General features: G+C 45.1%; 1 long non-coding RNA gene across 1 annotated transcript in view; it reads left to right on the top strand.

Annotated features, from left to right (window-relative positions):
• LOC141166875 (uncharacterized) overlaps window positions 1–159 on the top strand; it is a 35,497-nt gene extending 35,338 nt beyond the window's left edge. Inside the window, exon 3 of the long non-coding RNA XR_012251356.1 lies at window positions 115–159. This is a non-coding gene — a long non-coding RNA (uncharacterized lncRNA). The remainder of the gene's footprint in view (window positions 1–114) is intronic.
• The last annotated feature ends 19,415 nt before the right edge of the window (window positions 160–19,574 follow it).

Below are 19,574 nucleotides of genomic sequence, written 5' to 3'. Positions count from 1 at the left end.
ACAGAGTGTATAAAAAAAATAATAAAATAAATATATATAAATTCACTCGAGTCATTTTACTGGTTATAATTGTAAACACATAGAAATACATAAAATATATCTCTTTCTTCACAGGTTTCTATCCGGATTGGCGACAACTCCCAGCCCCCCTTGGTAAGTATCGAAGATTTTTCTTATTGGTCCAATATGGCAGAAAAAGTTTTTAGCTTAATAAGACAATGGAGATGAAGTTGTCCATTTTCTAATGCGTAGCGTATTCCTGCTTGAAGACTCTTATTTTCAACAATTTTTGGGGGAAAACGTCCCGAATAGTCATCAGAAGGAATTGACCAGTTCTACAATAAAGCTGATTACTAAATATAAAGAAAACAAACAGTTAAAAATCATAAAACAATATTACAAAAACTACCCCAAATTTGAAACTAGCACCATTTGGTGCCAAAAAGATGCAGAAAATACAAAAACAACGCACAGACATCACAAAATATGATGGCATATTATAAAAAGGCCCCAAAGGCAAGGCTTTCATTTAATCCTTGGGGAGCCAAAGCACCCAGTTTATAAATCCACCTGCTCTCTTGTTTAGCCAATTTCTTAGTCAGATCACCTCCCCTAAAACCCATAGTGACTAGATCTATGCCCTTTATTTTCAATGCGGCGGAATTGCATTTGTGAAATTTCTTGAAATGTTTGGGAATGGTTTTTAAAGTTGAATCATCACTACATATTTTTGCTTTTTCAATGTCCAAACAGTGTTCTCTAGTCCTTATTTTTAATTCACGGCTTGTGAGGCCTATATAAATTTTTTTACAGGGACATTCAGCCTGATAAATCACTCCTTTGGAGGAACATGTGATGTAATGCCTAATTTCAAAATCTCTTAAATTTTTTTGTTTTCACCAGATTGGCACAGGCGTTACATAAACCGCAAGGAAAAAATTCTTTTGGTCCCTCTGTTTTTCCCAATCTTTTTCTTTGTGGATCATAATGGCTATGTGTCAACACATCACCCAAATTCCATGACCGTTTAGCCACAATAGAAGGTTTGGATGGTAGGATTTGTTTTAAAATAGGGTCTGTAAAAAGAATGTTTCAATGTTTAAAACTGGACCATTGCTCATGAAAGTTGGTAATGAAGCGTACCTCACAGTTGGCATCCATTTGTCTGCTATTGGAATTGGTTTTATAAAGCAGCGAATTTCTTGAGGAACCTTTTGCTCTCAGATAACCCCTTTTAATGCTTCTGGAGCTAAATCCTCTTTCTTTAAATCGTTGTGACAATTGTCTGGCCTGATATTCAAATTCTGTAGTTTCAGAGCAGATTCTCCTAACACGCAAAAACTGCCCAATCGGAATGCCTTGAATAGTAGAACTCAAATGGCTTGACGTAGCAGGTAACAGAGAATTAGTTGCTGTAGGTTTTCGGTATAGGGTAGTGGTTAATCGTCCCATAGGGTCTGCTGAAACAAAAACATCCAAAAACTCAATTGATCTTCCACACTTGTAAGACAATTTGATGTTATAGACGTTCTTATTCAATTTTTTCATCAATTGGTCCAACTCAACCACTGACCCTTCCCATATAAACAGAACATCATCAATGAAATGAATCCAGTTCTGGATTTGACCCACTTCCTGGATTCGTTCCTCTTGGAAAATTTCACGTTCCCAAAAACCGAGGAAAAGGTTTGCATACGAGGGGGCACAAGATGCCCCCATCGCTGTTCCCTGTATTTGCAGAAATATTTTTTTATTAAAAGTGAATGCATTGTGGGTTAAAATAAACTCCAACAATCAAAATTAATTCCATCATTGGTTTTTCCACATTACTGTTTTGTAAGAACCATCTCACTGCTCTTAGACGATCCGAATGTTTTATGGAGGTATATAACGCTTCCACGTCAGCTCTGACTAGAAGCATATTTTGGTTTAAACAAATGTCATCCAATTTTCCCAGTGCAGCCGTAGTGTCTTGTATATAGGAAGGCAACTCACCTACCAATGGTTTGAGAAAATAATCCACCACTTTGCATGCCATTTCACATAATCCCTCCTTTCCTGAGACTATAGGTCTCCCAGGTGGATCTAGAGCATTTTTATGGATCTTGGGAATGAGGTAGAATGTGGGCAGTCGAGGATTTAATTTCTTGCAGGCGTCGAGGAGTTTTTTGGGGATGACGTGGTTTTCAAAGGCTTGTTGCAAAATGAATATTAATTCACCATGAAATTTGGACATGGGATTAAATGTAAGTTGTTTATAACATTTTTTATCATTTAACAAAATATTTGCTTGATTTTCATATTTATAATTAGGCCAGATGACTATATTAACGCCTTTGTCAGCCTCCTTGAAAACCACGTCATCCCATTGTCCCAACTCCTTCAAGGCCTGTCTTTCCTGAAAATTGAGGTTAGATTCACTGCATTTGATTGTGGTCAAATCCTCAATTTCCCTGCTAACCATTTTGGTAAAGGTATCTACCGCTAGTACTAAAGATAAAGGGGGAAAATTTTTTTCCTGTTTTATATGATGGTTAGGAAACGTACTTACACTTGATGCATTTTCATCTATCAATGACTGCAAAATATTCAATGCTTCTCTCTCCTGATGAGTTGGAAACATTTCCAAAATATCGGTTTTATGGTGTAATTTTTTTAGAATCAATTTTCTTGCAAATAAATGCAAATCTCCGAGAACGTGTCTATATGGGATGAAGGAGAAAAGGTTAAACCTCTCTGTAATACTGCTATTTGAGTAGCCGTTAAAATATGAGTTGAGAGATTAATTACCTTCAGATTGTCATCTTAGTAATTTTTAGAAGGCCTGTCATATGGTTTTTTCCTTTGATACAATCTAGTCCTTGGACGCTGTTCAAATTCAGTGCCTGACCCACAATCCTCCATGATTGGACCCCGTTTTGAAATACATAAAAGTAAAAACTTTGGTTAATTTATTTATTTATTTATTTTATTTTCCCAATGGCTAGGACTGTGTAGCGGTGAGTGCGCATGTCCGGACTGGGGATGCATTGAGAGTCCGTAATTGCGGTTTAGAGAGACCTGTCACTGCTTCCTCCTGAGCCCTGGGACACGGAGGGGTGGAGTGACTGGGTCATGTGACCGATCTTCCGGACTTCTCCTTAGAATGCATCCTTATCAGTCGACACATGCGCCGCAAACACCAGCAACAGATGACTCGCTTTATCTTGAATTTTCTTATTGGTTACAGTTTTTGACTAGCAACAGATGATGTCACATTTTTGGATTTTTTCATTGGACAGTTCGCAGTATTTAATTTTGCCTGCCCCTGCAGCTAGACACGCCCCTGGGCGAAACGTGCACATCAGGGCTGAGTGCAGGAGCTCCCACGCAGACATTTCAGCAATTTAGTATCAGGTAAATCACAACTTGGGTCCCAATTATGCTCTAGTAAGACTTCCATGCCTGGATGTTTATCTCTATGAGGCCTGGTTTATATCCGGGGTATAGTTTATAAGTCTTATGTAGCTTCACTGCTATATTCTCATTGCTCTGTGCACCTGTGAGCCCAATTAATGTGACTCCTCATTTAGATCCTAAATTTACAAAGATCTCTTTATATTTGAGGAATGTTTATTTTTGGTTTGTGGCCAAAGGGCAGAATGCAATGGGATACAGTGACTAATAATGTTTTATAACTGCACTAGCACCTCATTTCTGTATGACACTGTTATAACATTTAGGGCATTGGGCATTAAGAACTCCAGCTAAGGGACATTGTGCAATTGACGGTCTTGATAAATAATATTTATTATGAATTGGTACTTTTGATGGTGGTTGTATTTACAAATTTTCGCCTTTACCTCTGTGATTTATAGCTCCTGTACTTTTTTTCCTGCACCTTTTTCTGTTTTTTAACAATAGTAATTTTAAAAATATTTTTAATAAAAAATAATTTTTAAACTAATCTGTGTCACTTCTAATTACCACCAGGAGCAACTAGAACGCCTGGAGGGATCTGTTGATTATATCTTTGCTTTAAGAAGTGCCTACTCAATATTGCCAGGTATTGTGGTAAAAATATAGGACATTTGTGATTAAAGGATATGGAACAGTACAGACTGGGATACAGGAACAGAGCCGTAGGTGCGGTAGGCAAGCAGAGCGGAGAAAAACCCGCAAGCAAAGCAGAGCAAAACCGCAGATTCGGTGAACAAGCAAAGCAGTACAAAATCCGCAGATGCGGTGATAGAGCAAAGCAGTGAAAAACCGCAGATGCGGTGAACAAGCAAAGCAGAGCAAAGCCCACAGATGTGGTAGACAGGACAGGGCTCTGTTCACATGGAGCAGTCTGGAAAACACAAGAAGATATCTAGAACACAGGAGTTGATACAGAGGCAGGGAAACAGAACGAGCAGAACCAGATACACACAAGGTACTTGCAATGTAGTAGCGAGTGGACACAAAACTCACAAACAGAAGTACAGAGACAATGAGTTGGAGTTATGTGCAGGTTCAGAAACTGCAGGAAAAAGGGAAGATACAGACATAGAGACAAACAAGTGACAGACTAGGACACTGTTGTAACATCCCTGGTGGCGTGCTTGCATAGTGCACCACCTCCCAGTATGCAAGACCACAATCTTACCTGTCAGTCCAGCCTGCAAATCTTGCTCCAGTTCATGCTGTGTGCATGCCTCTTGACTGACTGCTTAGGGCGGCGGCCCGATTACTTCCTGATTCTTATAGCTGCTGTGGGCCCAACCCTAATGCGTCTCCAGCCTATTGCTGTGAGTCACTGGATATTTAAACCCCCTCCACCCAGTAGGAGGTGCCTGAGCAGCACTAACATTCAGTGTGCTCCTTGACTCTAAAGTTGCTATGTCCAGTTCTGCTTCTTGTCTGTTTCCGCCATCTCTGGGGGCTGCATACCCAGACCTGTTATCTGTGACCTCTTGTCCGTTTCCGCCATCTCTGGGGGCTGTATACCCAGGCTCGTTCTTGTATCTCTTTGCAGTAGCAGTTCCTGTCTGAACTGTATCCTAGCCAGTTACCTGTTTGTCTCTATGTCTGTACCTTCCCTTTTCCTGCAGTATCTGAACCTGTACCTTACTCCAACTCGTTGTCTCTGTACTTCTGTTTGTGAGTTTTGCATCCACTCGCTACATAATAGGAAGTACCTTGTGTGTATCTGGTTCTGCTTGTCCCTGTTCCCTTCCTCCGTATCTTCCTGTATTTTCCAGTCTGTTCCATGTGAACAGAGCCCTGTCCTCTCTGCCTTGCCCACCGCTCCGGTGGTTTCTCTCTGCTCTGACATGCCCACCGCTCCGGCGGTTTCTCTCTGCTCTGACTTGCTCACCGCTCCTGCGACTTCTCTCTGCTCTGACTTGCCCACCGCTCCGGCGGCTTCTCTCTGCTCTGACTTGCCCACCGCTCCGGTGGCTTCTCTCTGCTCTGACTTGCCCACTGCTCTGGTGGATTCCCTCTGCTCTGACTTACCCACCACTCCGGCGGCTTTTCTCTGCTCTGACTTGCTCACCACTCCGGCGACTTCCCTCTGCTCTGCCTTACCCACCACTCAGGTGGTTTCTCTCTGCTCTGACTTGCCCACTGCTCCAGCGGATTCCCTCTGCTCTGCCTTACCCATCGCTCCGGTGGCTTCTCTCTGCTCTGACTTGCCCACCGATCCGGCGGCTTCTCTCTGCTTTGCCTTGCTCACCGCACCAGCAGTTTATCTCTGCTCTGACTTGCCCACCGCTCTGGCGGCTTCCCTCTGCTCTGCCTTACCCACCGCTCCGGCGGTTTCTCTCTGCTATGACTTGCCCACCGCTCCGGCGGCTTCCCTCTGCTCTGCCTTACCCACCGTTCCGGCGGCTTCTCTCTGCTCTGACTTGCCTACCGCTCCGGCGGCTTCTCTCTGCTTTACCTGACGAACATAGTCATCCTTCATGGATACTGTGCGGAAAGCTACCTTTACAGGCTGTGGAACAGGAGGTCTTTGGGAGGACAGAACCTGGCATGACGGTTTACCTCTACGCCTTGCACGTCTGGACTGCCTCTTGAGGTTGGGAATAGAAGTATTCTGTGGAGCATAGTCATCCTGGTTGGATTCTGGGTGGGCAGCAGTCTTTTCGGGCTGGAGGACTGGTAGGCTACCTACACACATTACCCATCGGGCATATTGGGAAGGGAAGCTTTAGCAGAGGCTTCAGGATTAGGGTCATCGAAGACCATTAGAAAGGCCACCGGGAAGACCTGCAGGTCAAAGATGATAGGATCCCATGCTTCCCATAGGGGGGTGATCCATTTCAAGGCATCACCCGCTAGGTAGGACATCATGAATGCTACTTTAACCTGATCAGTAGGAAAACAGTGAGCATAGAGCTTGAAATGCAGCATAGAATCATAGAATCATAGAATGGTAGAGTTGGAAGGGACCTCCTGGGTCATCTGGTCCAACCCCCTGCTCAAAGCAGGATTCACTAGATCATCTCAGACAGATGTCTGTCCAGCCTCTGTTTGAAGACGTCCATTGAAGGGGAACTCACCACCTCTCGTGGCAGCCTGTTCCACTCATTAATCACCCTAACTGTCAAAAAGTTTTTTCTAATATCTAATCTGTGTCTCCTCCCATTTAGTTTCATCCCATTGCTTCTAGTCTTTCCTTGTGCAAATGAGAATAAAGATGATCCTTCTACAATGTGACAGCCCTTGACATATTTGTAGACAGCTATTAAGTCTCCTCTCAGTCTTCTTTTTTGCAAGCTAAACATTCCCAAATCCTGCAACCGTTCCTCATAGGACATAGTTTGCAGACCAGTCACCATTCTGGTCGCTCTTCTCTGAACTTGCTCCAGTTTGTCGATGTCTTTTTTAAAATGTGGTGCCGAAAACTGTACACAGTATTCCAGATGAGGTCTGACCAAAGAGGAGTAAAGACCGATAATGACTTCACGTGATCTAGACTGTATGCTTCTGTTAATACATCCCAGAATTGTATTTGCCTTTTTTGCTGCTGCATCACACTGTTGACTCATGTTCAGTCTATGATCTATTAGTATACCTAAGTCTTTTTCACATGTACTGTTGCTTAGCTCTATTCCTCCCATTCTGTATATGCTTTTTTCATTTTTATTGCCCAGATGTAGTACTTTGCATTTTTCCCTGTTAAAAACCATTCTGTTGGTTGCTGCCCACTGCTCCAGTTTATTTAGGTCTTTTTGAATCCTCTCTCTCTCTTCTCTAGTATTAGCTATCCCTCCTAGCTTTGTGTCATCAGCAAATTTAATCAGTTTACCCTCAATTCCTTCATCTAAATCATTGATAAAGATGTTGAACAATACAGGTCCCAGGACAGAGCCCTGTGGTACCCCACTTGAGACATTCATCCAGCTGGATGTGAAGCCATTTACAACCACCCTTTGAGTCCGATCACTAAGCCAGTTATGAATCCACCTAACAGTTGCCTGGTCCATTGCATACTTGGTCATTTTTTCAATAAGGATGATGTGAGATACTTTGTCAAATGCTTTGCTGAAGTCAAGATATACTATATCTACAGCATTTCCCTGATCCACCCAGTCAGTGATTCTGTCATAGAAGGAAATTAAGTTAGTCTGACATGACTTGTTAGTTACAAACCCATGCTGACTCTGGTTAATCACTTCATTCTTATCCATGTACTTACATACATGTTGTTTAATAATTTGTTCAAAGATCTTTCCTGGTATAGAAGTCAGACTCACCGGCCTATAGTTCCTTGGGTCCACCTTCTTCCCCTTTTTGAAGATAGGAACAACATTTGCTCTTCTCCAGTCTTCTGGGACTTCTCCTGTTCTCCAAGAATTTTCAAAGATTATGGAGAGTGGTTCTAAAATTTCTTCTACAATCTCCTTCAGTACTCTGGGGTGTAATTCATCTGGACCATGCATTGCTCCACAAATGCACGGCTTCGTTTTGGATCCCCATAGTACCGTGGTGGATCCGCAGGAACGAGTGCTGATAGATCCATTTGGGCTGGTGCATAAATGACCTGGGCCATAGCTTGTGGAAAAAAAAAACTTTCTTGGTGCACATATTCGCCAGACAAGGATTCAAAATGTCTCTGAGAGAGAAAGGCCGTGGGGCTCAACGGGAACCATGGAATTAGCAAACTGGTACACTCGCGCCCGGACTGACTGGCGTGAGCGTGATTAGTGATCCCACTGTACCATGAACCTAGGAGAGCCTGGAGGGGCATAACTAAGTATCAACCCGATCCGACCAAGGTCGCACAGCGGCTTAGTCGACTCCATGGACCAAGGAGGAACCGAGCAGAGGGACCAGGTGCGACTCCAGGTCAGACCCCGGTCACAGTTGTTGACCCACACCGGGGAATGCAGGAACAGGCAGGCTAGACTGGCATACACGCAGGTGGGTATTGGCAAGTACGGCTGGTATGCAGACAGGTAGGCACTGGCAAGCACGGCTGGTATGCAGACAGGTGGGCACTGGCAAGCACGGCTGGTATGCAGACAGGAGGGCACTGACCAGCACGGCTGGAGTGCAGACAGGGAGATACTGGCAAGCACAGCTGGAGTGCAGACAGGGAGGTACTAGCAGGTTGGAGCACAGGCTGGATAGGGTCCAGTACAGACTGGGAGACAGGTACAGAGCCGCAGATGCGGTAGACAAGCAGAGTGAAGAGAAAACCGCAGGTGCGGTGGGCAAGGCAGAGCAGAGCCGAACCGCCGGAGCGGTGGACAAGGCAGAGCAGAGAGAAACCGCAGGTGCGGTGGACAAGGCAGAACAGAGCGGAACCGTCAGAGCAGTGGGCAAGGCAGAGAAGAGAGAAGCCGCCGGAGCGGTGGGTAATTCATAGCAGAGAGAAGCCGCTGGAGCGGTGGGTAAGGCAGAGCAGAGGGAAGCCGCTGGAGCGGTGGGCAAGTCAGAGCAGTGAGAAACCGCCGGAGCGGTGGGCAAGGCAGAAAGGACAGGGCTCGTGTTCACATGGAACAGACTGGAAAATACAGGAAGATACGGAGGAAGGGAAAAGGGACAAGCAAAACCAGATACACACAAGGTACTTCCTATGAAGTAGCGAGTGGACACAAAACTCACAAACAGAAGTACAGAGACAACGAGTTCGAGTTAGGTGCAGGTTCAGATACTGCAGGAAAAGGGAAGGTACGGACATAGAGATAAACAGGTAACTGGCTAGGATACAGCTCAGACAGGAACTGCTACTGCAAAGAGATACAAGAACGAGCCTGGGTATACAGCCCCCAGAGATGGCGGAAACGGACAAGAAGTCACAGATAACAGGTCTGGGTGTGCAGCCCCCAGAGATGGCGGAAACAGACAAGAAGCAGAACTGGACCTGACAACTTCAGAGTCAAGGAGCACACTGAATGTTAGTGTTGCTCAGGCACCTCCTACTGGGTGGAGGGGGTTTAAATATCCAGTGACTCACAGCAATAGGCTGGAGACACATTAGGGGTGCGCCCACAGAAGCTATGAGAATAAGGAAGTAACCGGGCCGCCGCCCTATGCAGTCAGTCAAGAGGCATGCACACAGCATGAACAGGAGCAAGATTTGCAGGCTGGACTGACAGGTAAGATTGCGGTCTTGCATAGTGGGAGGTGGTGCACTATGCAAGCATGCCGCCAGGGATGTTACAACTGTTCAGACAGGATGTGAACCAGGAACAAGATAGAGGAACGAGCCTGGGAACTCAGCCCCCAGGGTGGCAGAAACTGACTAGAAGTCACAGGTACAGGTAGCGGCCCTGGGTACTCAGCCCCCAGGGTGGCGGAAACAGACTAGAAGTCAGAGATACAGGTAGCGGCCCTGGGTACTCAGCCCCCTGGGTGGCGGAAACAGACTAGAGTCAGGACAGGACCTGGCAACTCACAGTTGCACAGAACACACTGTAAGAAAGTGTTGCTCAGGCACCTCCTACTGGGTGTAGGGGGTTTAAGTATCCAGTGACTCACAGCAATAGGCTGGGGATGCATTAGGACTGCGCACACTGTAGCCTTAAGAATCAGAAAGCAACAGCGCTGACGCCCTAAGCCAGCAGACAAGAGACACACAAACAGCAGGCACTGGAGCAAAGTGTGCAGCCTGGCCTGAAAGCTAAGATTGCGGTCTTTCATGGTGGGAGATGGTAAGCCATGCAAGCACACCGCCATTAATGTTATAGAACCCCCCCCTTTACGCCCCCTCTTCTTCAAGCCAGCAAGGATTTCCTGCAGAGAATTTGGATGCCGATCCTTCTCTTCAAGAAGATTACCTCTTCTGTCCACTAGAGGGAGCGAAACTGGTCTCACCATCTTGGTGACTAGGATGCTTCCTCCCATCGAGCCATCCTCAGCAACAGATAAAGTGGGTGAAGTATCAGGAACAGTACACAGGAAAGTCTCTCTCCACTTGTTAATATTGGGTAGTACCCCAAAGGATTCACGGGACAACTGGAGGTCCTCCACCAGGTTGGAGGGGTGCAGAGACTCGGGGTTAACCACCGCTTTGACGTACACTTTGCCAAGCTTACTGGATGAAGTGGGTGAAGTACCAGGTACAGAAAAGTCTCTCTCCATTTGTTATCAAGTAGCACCCCGGGGGATTCAGGAGACAACTGGTAGTCCTCCGCCTGGTTGGAGGGGTGCAGAGACTCAGGGGTAACCACCGCCTTGACGTACACTTTGCCAAGCTTACTGGATGAAGTGGGTGGAGTACCAGGTACAGGGTGCAGAAAAGTCTCTCTCCATTTGTTATCAGATAGCACCCCGGAGGATTCAGGAGGCAACTGGAGGTCCTCCACCTGGTTGGAGGGGTGCAGAAACTTGGAGGTAGCCACCGCCTTGATGGACTTATTGCCAGATTTGTTAGAGATGGAGGATCCTTGCTTAGGGACCAACTTCAGTCTGGTTTCTGAGATGACACATCTGCGAGGCGGGGCGGTGCTTAAAGCCATATCATTGATACAATTGTCGAGACTTTGTGGGGACAATGCCTCCGCTTCCCTTCCTTCAGAGACTTCAGAGCACAGCGAGTCAGCAACTAGCAGATCTGGTGAAGAAGAAGAAGAAACTGTTGACTGTCCTGAAGATATGGGAACTGGACACCCCTAGCACCTCAGCAGTCCCCCAGGAAACACCATGCAGGATCTCCAGACCTGAGCGGGCACTAGATCTCTCGGCTCTGGACAACCTGTGGGTAAACCAGACAGCACCTGGAATGTGAACTTCTTCATGTGTAATGCTCCAATCTGGAGCTTAATTTGTACAGACATATTTTGACTGTTTCTGAGTAGGGCTCGTCCTTCCACTGACAATGCCCAAACCGGCTTCTGGAGCTGTCAGACAGGAATCAGACACCGACTCTTCAAAGCTTTAAGCCCGAAACTTCCGGTTAATCCGAGGCCTTCACTTGCCACGGAGACAGTCATGGTCATCTGTGAAGAGGAAACACTAACGCCAAGGGCAGCCCCTCCTACAGGCCTAATGTCTTGGGATTCTCCAACCTTCGCTGGACAAAGACCGTCAGGGGATCCCAAACAACCACAGCGGGACTGCAATCCGATTTTGTGACTGAGTTATGGCCTCTGCTTTGCCTGATGAACATAGTCATCCTTCATGGATTCTGTGCGGACAGCTGCCTCTACAGGCCGGGGAACAGAAGGTCTTTGGGAGGACAGAACCTGGCGTGACGGTTTACCTCTACTCCTTGCACGTCTGGACTGCCTCTTGAGGTTGGGAAGGGAATTATTCTGTAGAGCATTGTCATCCTGTGTGGATTCTGTGTGGGCAGCAGTCTCTTCAGGCTGGAGAACTGGTAGGCTACCTACACACATCACCCATCGGGGCTGCTCCAGGACATTGGGAAGGGAAGCTTTAGCAGAAGCTTCAGGAATAGGGTCATTGAAGACCATTAGAAAGGCCACTGGGAAGGCCTGCAGGTCAGAGACGATAGGATCCCATGCTTCCCATAGGGGGGTGATCCATTTCAAGGCATCACCCGCTAGGTAGAACATCATGAATGCTACTTTAACCCGATCGGTAGGAAAATATTGAGCATAGAATTTGAAATGCAGCATGCATTGCTCCACAAATGCACGGCTTCGTTTTGGATCCCCATAGTACCGTGGTGGATCCGCAGGAACGAGTGCAGATAAATCCATTTGGGCTGGTGCGTAAATCACCTGGGCCTCAGCTTGCGAAAATTTTTTTCCTTTTTGCACGTATTCGCCAGACAAGGATTCAAATGTCTCTGAGAGCGAAGGGCCGTGGGGCTCAACGGGAACCATGGCCTGAGCAAACTGTTACGCACACGCCAAGGAAGACTAGCGTGAGCGTGATTAGTGATCCCACTGTACCATGAACCGAGGAGTGCCTGGAGGGGAGTAACTAAGTATCAACCCGATCCGACCAAGACAAGCAGAGCGGAGCAAAACCCACAGATGCGGTGAACAATCAAAGCAGAGCAAAACCACAGATGCGGTGAACAAGCAAAGCAGAGAAAAACCCGCAGATGCGGTGAACAAGCAAAGCAGAGCAAAACCGCAGATGCGGTGAACAAGCAAGCAGAGCAAAACCCGCAGATGCGGTGAACAAGCAAAGCAGAGCAAAACCGCAGATGCGGTGAACAAGCAAAGCAGAGCAAAACCCGCAGATGTGGTGAACAAGCAAAGCAGAGCAAAACCGCAGGTGCGGTGAGCAAGCAGAGCAAAGAAAAACCCGCAGATGCGGTAGACAGGACAGGGCTCTGTTCACATGGAACAGACTGGAAAACACAAGAAGATAGCTAGAACACAGGAGTTAGATACACAGGCAGGGAAACAGAACGAGCTGAACCAGATACACACAAGGTACTTGCAAAGAAGTAGCGAGTGGACACAAAACTCACAAACAGAAGTACAGAGACAACGAGTTGGAGTTAGGTGCAGGTTCAGATACTGCAGGAAAAAGGGAAGATACAGACATAGAGACAAACAAGTAACGGACTAGGACACTATTCAGACAGGATCTGAACCAGGAACAAGATACAGGAACGAGCCTGGGAACTCAGCCCCCAGGGTAGCAGAAACTGACTAGAAGTCACAGGTACAGATAGCGGCCCTGGGTACTCAGCCCCCAGGGTGGCGGAAACAGACTAGTAGTCAGAGATACAGGTAGCAGCCCTGGGTACTCAGCCCCCAGGGTGGCGGAAACAGACTAGAGTCAGGACAGGACCTGGCAACTCACAGTTGCACAGAACACACTGTAAGAAAGTGTTGCTCAGGCACCTCCTACTGGGTGGAGGGGGTTTAAGTATCCAGTGACTCACAGCAATAGGCTGGGGATGCATTAGGACTGTGCACACTGTAGCTTTAAGAATCAGAAAGCAAAAGCGCCGACGCCCTAAGCCAGCAGACAAGAGACACACAAACAGCAGGCACTGGAGCAAAGTGTGCAGCCTGGCCTGAAAGGTAAGATTGCGGTCTTGCATGGTAGGAGATGGTAAGCTATGCAAGCATGCCGCCAGGGATGTTACATTGACTAATGACATCAACACCCTATATAAGGTGTGCTTAATTATTAGGCAACTTCCTTTCCTTTGGTCAAATGGGTCAGAAGAGAGATTTCACAGGCTCTGAAAAGTCCAAAATTGTGAGATGTCTTGCAGAGGGTTGCAACAGTCTTGAAATTTCCAAACTTTTGAATCGTGATCACCGAACAATCAAGCGTTTCATGACAAATAGCCAACAGGGTCGCAAGAAGCGTGTTGGCGCAAAATAAATCCCCATGAATTGAGGAAAATCAAGCGTGAAGCTGCCAAGATGCCATTCGCCACCAGTTTAGCCATATTTCATAGCTGCAACATTACTGGAGTATCAAAAAGCACAAGGTGTGAGATACTCAGGGACATGGCCAAGGTATGGAAGGCTGAAAAATGACCACCTTTGAACAAGAAACATAAGATAAAACGTCGAGAATGGGCCAAGAAATATCTTAAGACTGATTTTTCAAAGGTTTTATGGACTGATGAAATGAGAGTGACTCTTGATGGGCCAGATGGATGGGCCAGAGGCTGGATCAGTAAAGGGCAGAGAGCTCCACTCTGACTCAGACGCCAGCAAGGTGGAGGTCGATTACTGGTATGGGCTGGTATCATCAAAGATGAACTTGTGGGACATTTTCGGGTTGAGGATGGAGTGAAGCTCAACTCACAGACCTACTGCCAGTTTCTGGAAGACAACTTCTTCAAGCAGTGGTACAGGAAAAAGTCGGTATCGTTCAAGAAAAAAATGATTTTCATGCAGGACAATGCTCCATCACATGCATCCAACTACTCCACAGCGTGGCTGGCCAGTAAAAGTCTAAAAGAAGAAAAAATAATGACATTGCCCCCTTGTTCACCTGATCTGAATCCAATAGACAAACTGTGGTCCATCATAAAATGTGAGATCTACAGGGAGGGAAAACAGTACACCTCTCGGAACAGTGTCTGGGAGGCTGTGGTGGCTGCTGCACGCAATCTTGATCAAAAACAGATCAAGCAACTGACAGACTCTATGGATGGAAGGCTGTTGAGTGTCATCATAAAGAAAGGTGGCTATATTGATCACTAATTTTTTTTGTTTTTGTTTTTGCATGTCAGAAATGTTTATTTCTAAATGTTGAGCACTGATATTGGTTTACCTGGTGAAAATAAACAAGTGAGGTGGAATTATATTTGGTTTTTATTAAGTTGCCTTATAATTCTGCACAGTAATAGTTACCTGCACAAACAGATATCCTCCTAAGATAACCAAATCCAAAAATAAAAAACACTCTAACTTCCAAAAATATTAAGCTTGGATATTTGAGTCTTTTGGGTTGATTGAGAACATAGTTGTTGATCAATAATAAAAATAATCCTCTAAAATACAACTTGCCTAATAATTCTGCATACAGTGTAGGTCACAGATATATGGAGCAGACAGTTTGTGGATGGCTTTGCATGTCATGGTTACGGTTTTGAACTGAAGTCTCAGGATAATTGGGAGCCAGTGAAGGGATTATAGATTGCAATCTTATAGATTGCTGGAGCCAGTCCACAGTAAAAAAGCAACCATAGATTGTCCAGGAACCTTCCCACACACTTTTCTTAGTCAGGGCTGCGTCTTGGCAGGGTTGGACGGGCCCACCAGAGAACCGGAGAATCCTCCGGTGGGCCCTGGATTCTCCTTCAGGAGAGTTCATAGTGCCGAGGTGAGGTTGTGATGTTGATAGAGGTCACGATCTCCCTAGCTTGCTGCTGGTACTTTTCTATGGGAATCAGCTTGGCTCCAACCCGCCTAGAATATTTCCAGTGAACTATTTCCAGTGAACTATGGCACAATGCCATGATATTAGCAGTGCCCCCAGTACCAGTAGCGAAGCCATCCACAATTTCCTTTTCGTCTGCCCAAATACATTATTTTCTCAAAAAGGAGCTGAAGATACTGAGTGGCAGTAGGTACAAGTTTCTCCAGCATGTTAAGAAACATTCTTTCCAGGGTAATGACTTGTACATAAGGCCAAAAAATAAATAAGAAATAAAGTTATAGACTGTGGAAGACATTTATTCGACCAGAATGAACACTCATCTGTAGCTGGTGATGATACCACCTAGCAGCACCTGTCCCTATTGTAAATTTATCTAACAGCGTTATCGATAGGGAATAGAATAGATTTTACATTTTTTTGGGCACCAGCAGCATGTTATGCTGGCGTGTCTTTAATAAAATAAAATAAAACTTAAAGGACACGTCGGGGTCCACCGGACTGCAGAGGAGCTGCAGCAGCTGAGTCCCATAGGAATTTTTAGCTAAGCACAGAGAAAGAAATCAACTAGTGTGCTATGTGTACACACAAGAAGTAACTAATCAAGCTACAATGCTGAGAGTTAGCAACACTCCAGAAACTAAACTAATAAACTTCTGCACTGCAAGACACCGCAATGCAGAGCAGGAAAGATTTGGCAGCATGAAACGCCTGAGCGCTAAATGGCGGCGTATAGAGCTGCAGTTAGCTGCAGGCCAGGAAAAGCCTGGAACCTAAGTTCCTAAAGAGGAGGAGGATCTCTGCAGCACCCAACACATGGGTGTAAAAGTGGCAGTGTGACCACACATACAATGGCAGACCCTGGAATGCTGAATCGGTAGCAGGGACGCCTCCGTGGCATGGACACCAACCGGTGAACTGACACGGTAGAGCGTGCTGCTCACAGCATTCCCCTAGCCCTAATTGATGGCTAGGATGACTAGGGAGCACTCAGCAGGAACCCTTGACAACTACTCTCACACACTGCATCGTCTGCCAGATACCTCATCACAGGTTAGAAAGAGATTGACTAGGCACCGGGTCGGAGCCCACGGAGCCCTTAAATACACTAGAGACATCCCCAGCACCCCAGGACAACCAATCACGCTGTGCCAGACAGCAGGCGGCGTGGCTTAGCGGCACATGACTGCAATGGGGCGTGGCTTAACGGCACATCGCCGCAAGGGGGCATGGCTTAGCTGCACATGCGCAGAAACCACACTTAGAATCCCTAGAACGGAACCTAAATGCTGACAATTACTGACCAGCAGGAAAGGGCCTGGCCGGACACCGCGAGAAAGCCCTTCTCCTGCGTACTGGCCTAACACAGCACGCAGTATAACGCAATAATACCTGGCTGGATCTCTGCGATACGCTATCCATACTGCGATACCTCACCCATAAAACAACTTCAGATAAGACAGTAAATATTCTAGAATATAGAATCTATTTGAAATTTCCTTCCCATTATTAAGGAGAGTGTCTCCTATACTGTTATTGCATATGCAGCAATTTCAAGGGCTGCCAAAAATTAGGATGAACTCCAATACACATTTGAAGAGAAGTAAAAAAATAAAAACTAAATATAAAAACAGAGTAGGCTTTTTTAAGTATAAAAACCAGACTCGCCAATGTAACCTCAATGTAATCACATTGTTCAGCTCCTTCACCTCCTCCTCCTGTTCGCCTCCATCTCCGAAATGACTACATCAGTCACAAGCTGGAGGCACTGCAGCACTGCCTTGGCCAAGCGGCAACAGGCTATGCTGAAGATAATATGCTTAATGCTTAGGTGACAAACCGCCCAATAGATATGCTAATTGTCAGCGGCCAATTGAGAACAGGCTTGAAGCCACAACTGCAATACTTTAAATGGAGTGTAATATTTGACATGCTCACATTAATTGCTGGATTATTAGCGCAAGATATGAGATAACGTCTGATGGCCACAGTTTCAGGCAGTCGTCTAATAGTATGGTATTTGTCAGCGACCAAGTGTCAATTGGTTCAACAAAACACAGGTGGCTGAATTTAAACGGAGAGGAATATTTGGCACACTCCATAAAATTTCTGTATTATTACGGCAGTCATATGGATCACGTGCGTCTGATCATTGAAAAAAGTTCCTCTGCTTCCACAATACAGTAATATGAATAAAACTAAAAAAATCTGGCTGTATTCTGCGAACAAGCTGTAAAATCGTGTACACTGACACACTGCTACAATCTATAAATGGAGAACAATATTTTCCACGTTCACTACAAATGGCTGGATTTGAGCCGCAGTTATATGTCATACGTCTGACAGAGAACCATGGTTTTAAATAGCAGACCTGAAGCTTACTAATACTTCAGAGACCAAGTGTGAATAGCTTGACCGACACACTGCAATGAAATGGAAAGCAGAAATGGCTGATTTTGGAACGCTGTTATATGTGAGATACTTCTGACAGAGAACCACACGTTTAAACAGCAGGCCTGTTGTTTAGTAATACTGTTCTTCTCAGACACTTAGTGTGAATAGCTTGACCGACACACTGCAACAAAATGAAAATGTAAGGCTAAGTGCCCACGATGCAGAAATGCTGCATATTTTTTCCACTTCTCCCTGGCAGAAAAAACGCATGCGGATTTTACATGCATTTTTCCTGCCAGGCAGAAGCGTTTGTCAAGCGTCTTTGCATGCATTTCTGCATGCGGGTTATCAAGCGCTTTTCCAAGCGTTTTTAGCATCACTTGGAAAAGTGCTTGACAACTTGGTGACACTATATAAATCCATGCAACCGGCATGGATTTATATAGTACGACCAAATAATAGTTAAAAAAAATAAAAAATAGAAATGGTAAAAAATAAGCGTTATTCGCTGCGGAAATTCCACTGCAAAAACGCTTGAAAAACACATAGTGGGCACGCAGCATTAGCCAATATTTTCCACGTTCAGTTCAAATTTCTGGATTTTTATATCTGTAATATGGAAAAGATCTGGCTGTATTCTGCAGTGCCAACAAGCAAATGGAGCAGAAAAAATGTGTACTCTGGATTGCTTTTTAAGCAAATAATCAGGATTAAGATAAAAAAAATTGGCTTGACAACTTGGTGACACTATATAAATCCATGCAACCGGCATGGATTTATATAGTGTCACCAAATAATAGTTAAAAAAAAAATATAGAAATGGTAAAAAATAAAAAATAATCGTTTTCGCTCCGGAAATTCCACTGCAAAAACGCTTGAAAAACTCATAGTGGGCACGCAGTATTAGCCAATATTTTCCACGTTCTGTTCAAATTTCTGGATTTTTATATCTGTAATATGGAAAAGATCTGGCTGTATTCTGCAGTGCCAGCAAGCAAATGGAGCACTCTGGATTGCTTTTTAAGCAAATAATCAGGATTAAGATAAAAAAAATTGGCCCTCTCCCATGATATATGGTGCTATGTCTACAAATATATGTCAGAACAGCAGCAGCAGACAGAACGTTCAATGGACCCTCTTGTGCTGTATGATGCACTGCAGTCTGCTATATATACTGCCTACCTGCCTAAATCCTGCTATCACCTTCACCACTGAAAATATGCAGCTGGATTAGTCCTCAGAAGGTCTGTTAGTTCAGATGGATATATACAGTGGGTACAGAAAGTACTCAGAACACTTTAAATTTTTCACTCTTTGTTTCATTGCAGCCATTTGGTAAATTCTTAAAAGTTCATTCTTTTTCTCATTATAGTACACTCTGCACCCCATCTTGACTGAAAAAAACAGAAATGTAGAAATTTTTGCAAATTTATTAAAAAAGAAAAACTGAAATATCACATGGTCATAAGTATTCAGACCCTTTGTTCAGACACTCATATTTAAGTCACATGCTGTCCATTTCCTTGTGATTTTCCTTGAGATGCTTCTACTCCTTCATTGGAGTCCAGCTGTGTTTAATTAAACTTGATTTGGAAAGACACACAGCTGTCTATATAACACATCACAGCTCACAGTGCATGTCAGACCAAATGAGAATCATGAGCTCAAAGGAACAGCCCAAGGAGCTCAGAGACAGAATTGTGGCAAGGCACAGACCAGGCCAAGGTTACAAAAGAATTTTTGCATTACTTAAGGTTCCTAAGAGCACAGTGGCCTCCATAATCTTTAAATGGAAGAAGTTTGGGACCACCAGAAGTCTTCCTAGACCTGGCCGTCCAACCAAACTGAGCAATCGTGGAAGAAGAGCCTTGGTGAGAGACGTAAAGAAGAACCCCAAGATCAATGTGGCTGAGCTCCAGAGATGCAGTAGGGAG

This window comes from Phyllobates terribilis, unplaced genomic scaffold (genome assembly GCF_046119375.1).
Source record: "Phyllobates terribilis strain yellow unplaced genomic scaffold, ASM4611937v1 Scaffold_1__5_contigs__length_1240528914, whole genome shotgun sequence".
NCBI classification, from domain to species: domain Eukaryota; kingdom Metazoa; phylum Chordata; class Amphibia; order Anura; family Dendrobatidae; genus Phyllobates; species Phyllobates terribilis.
This window is presented reverse-complemented; position numbering and strand designations above follow the sequence as displayed.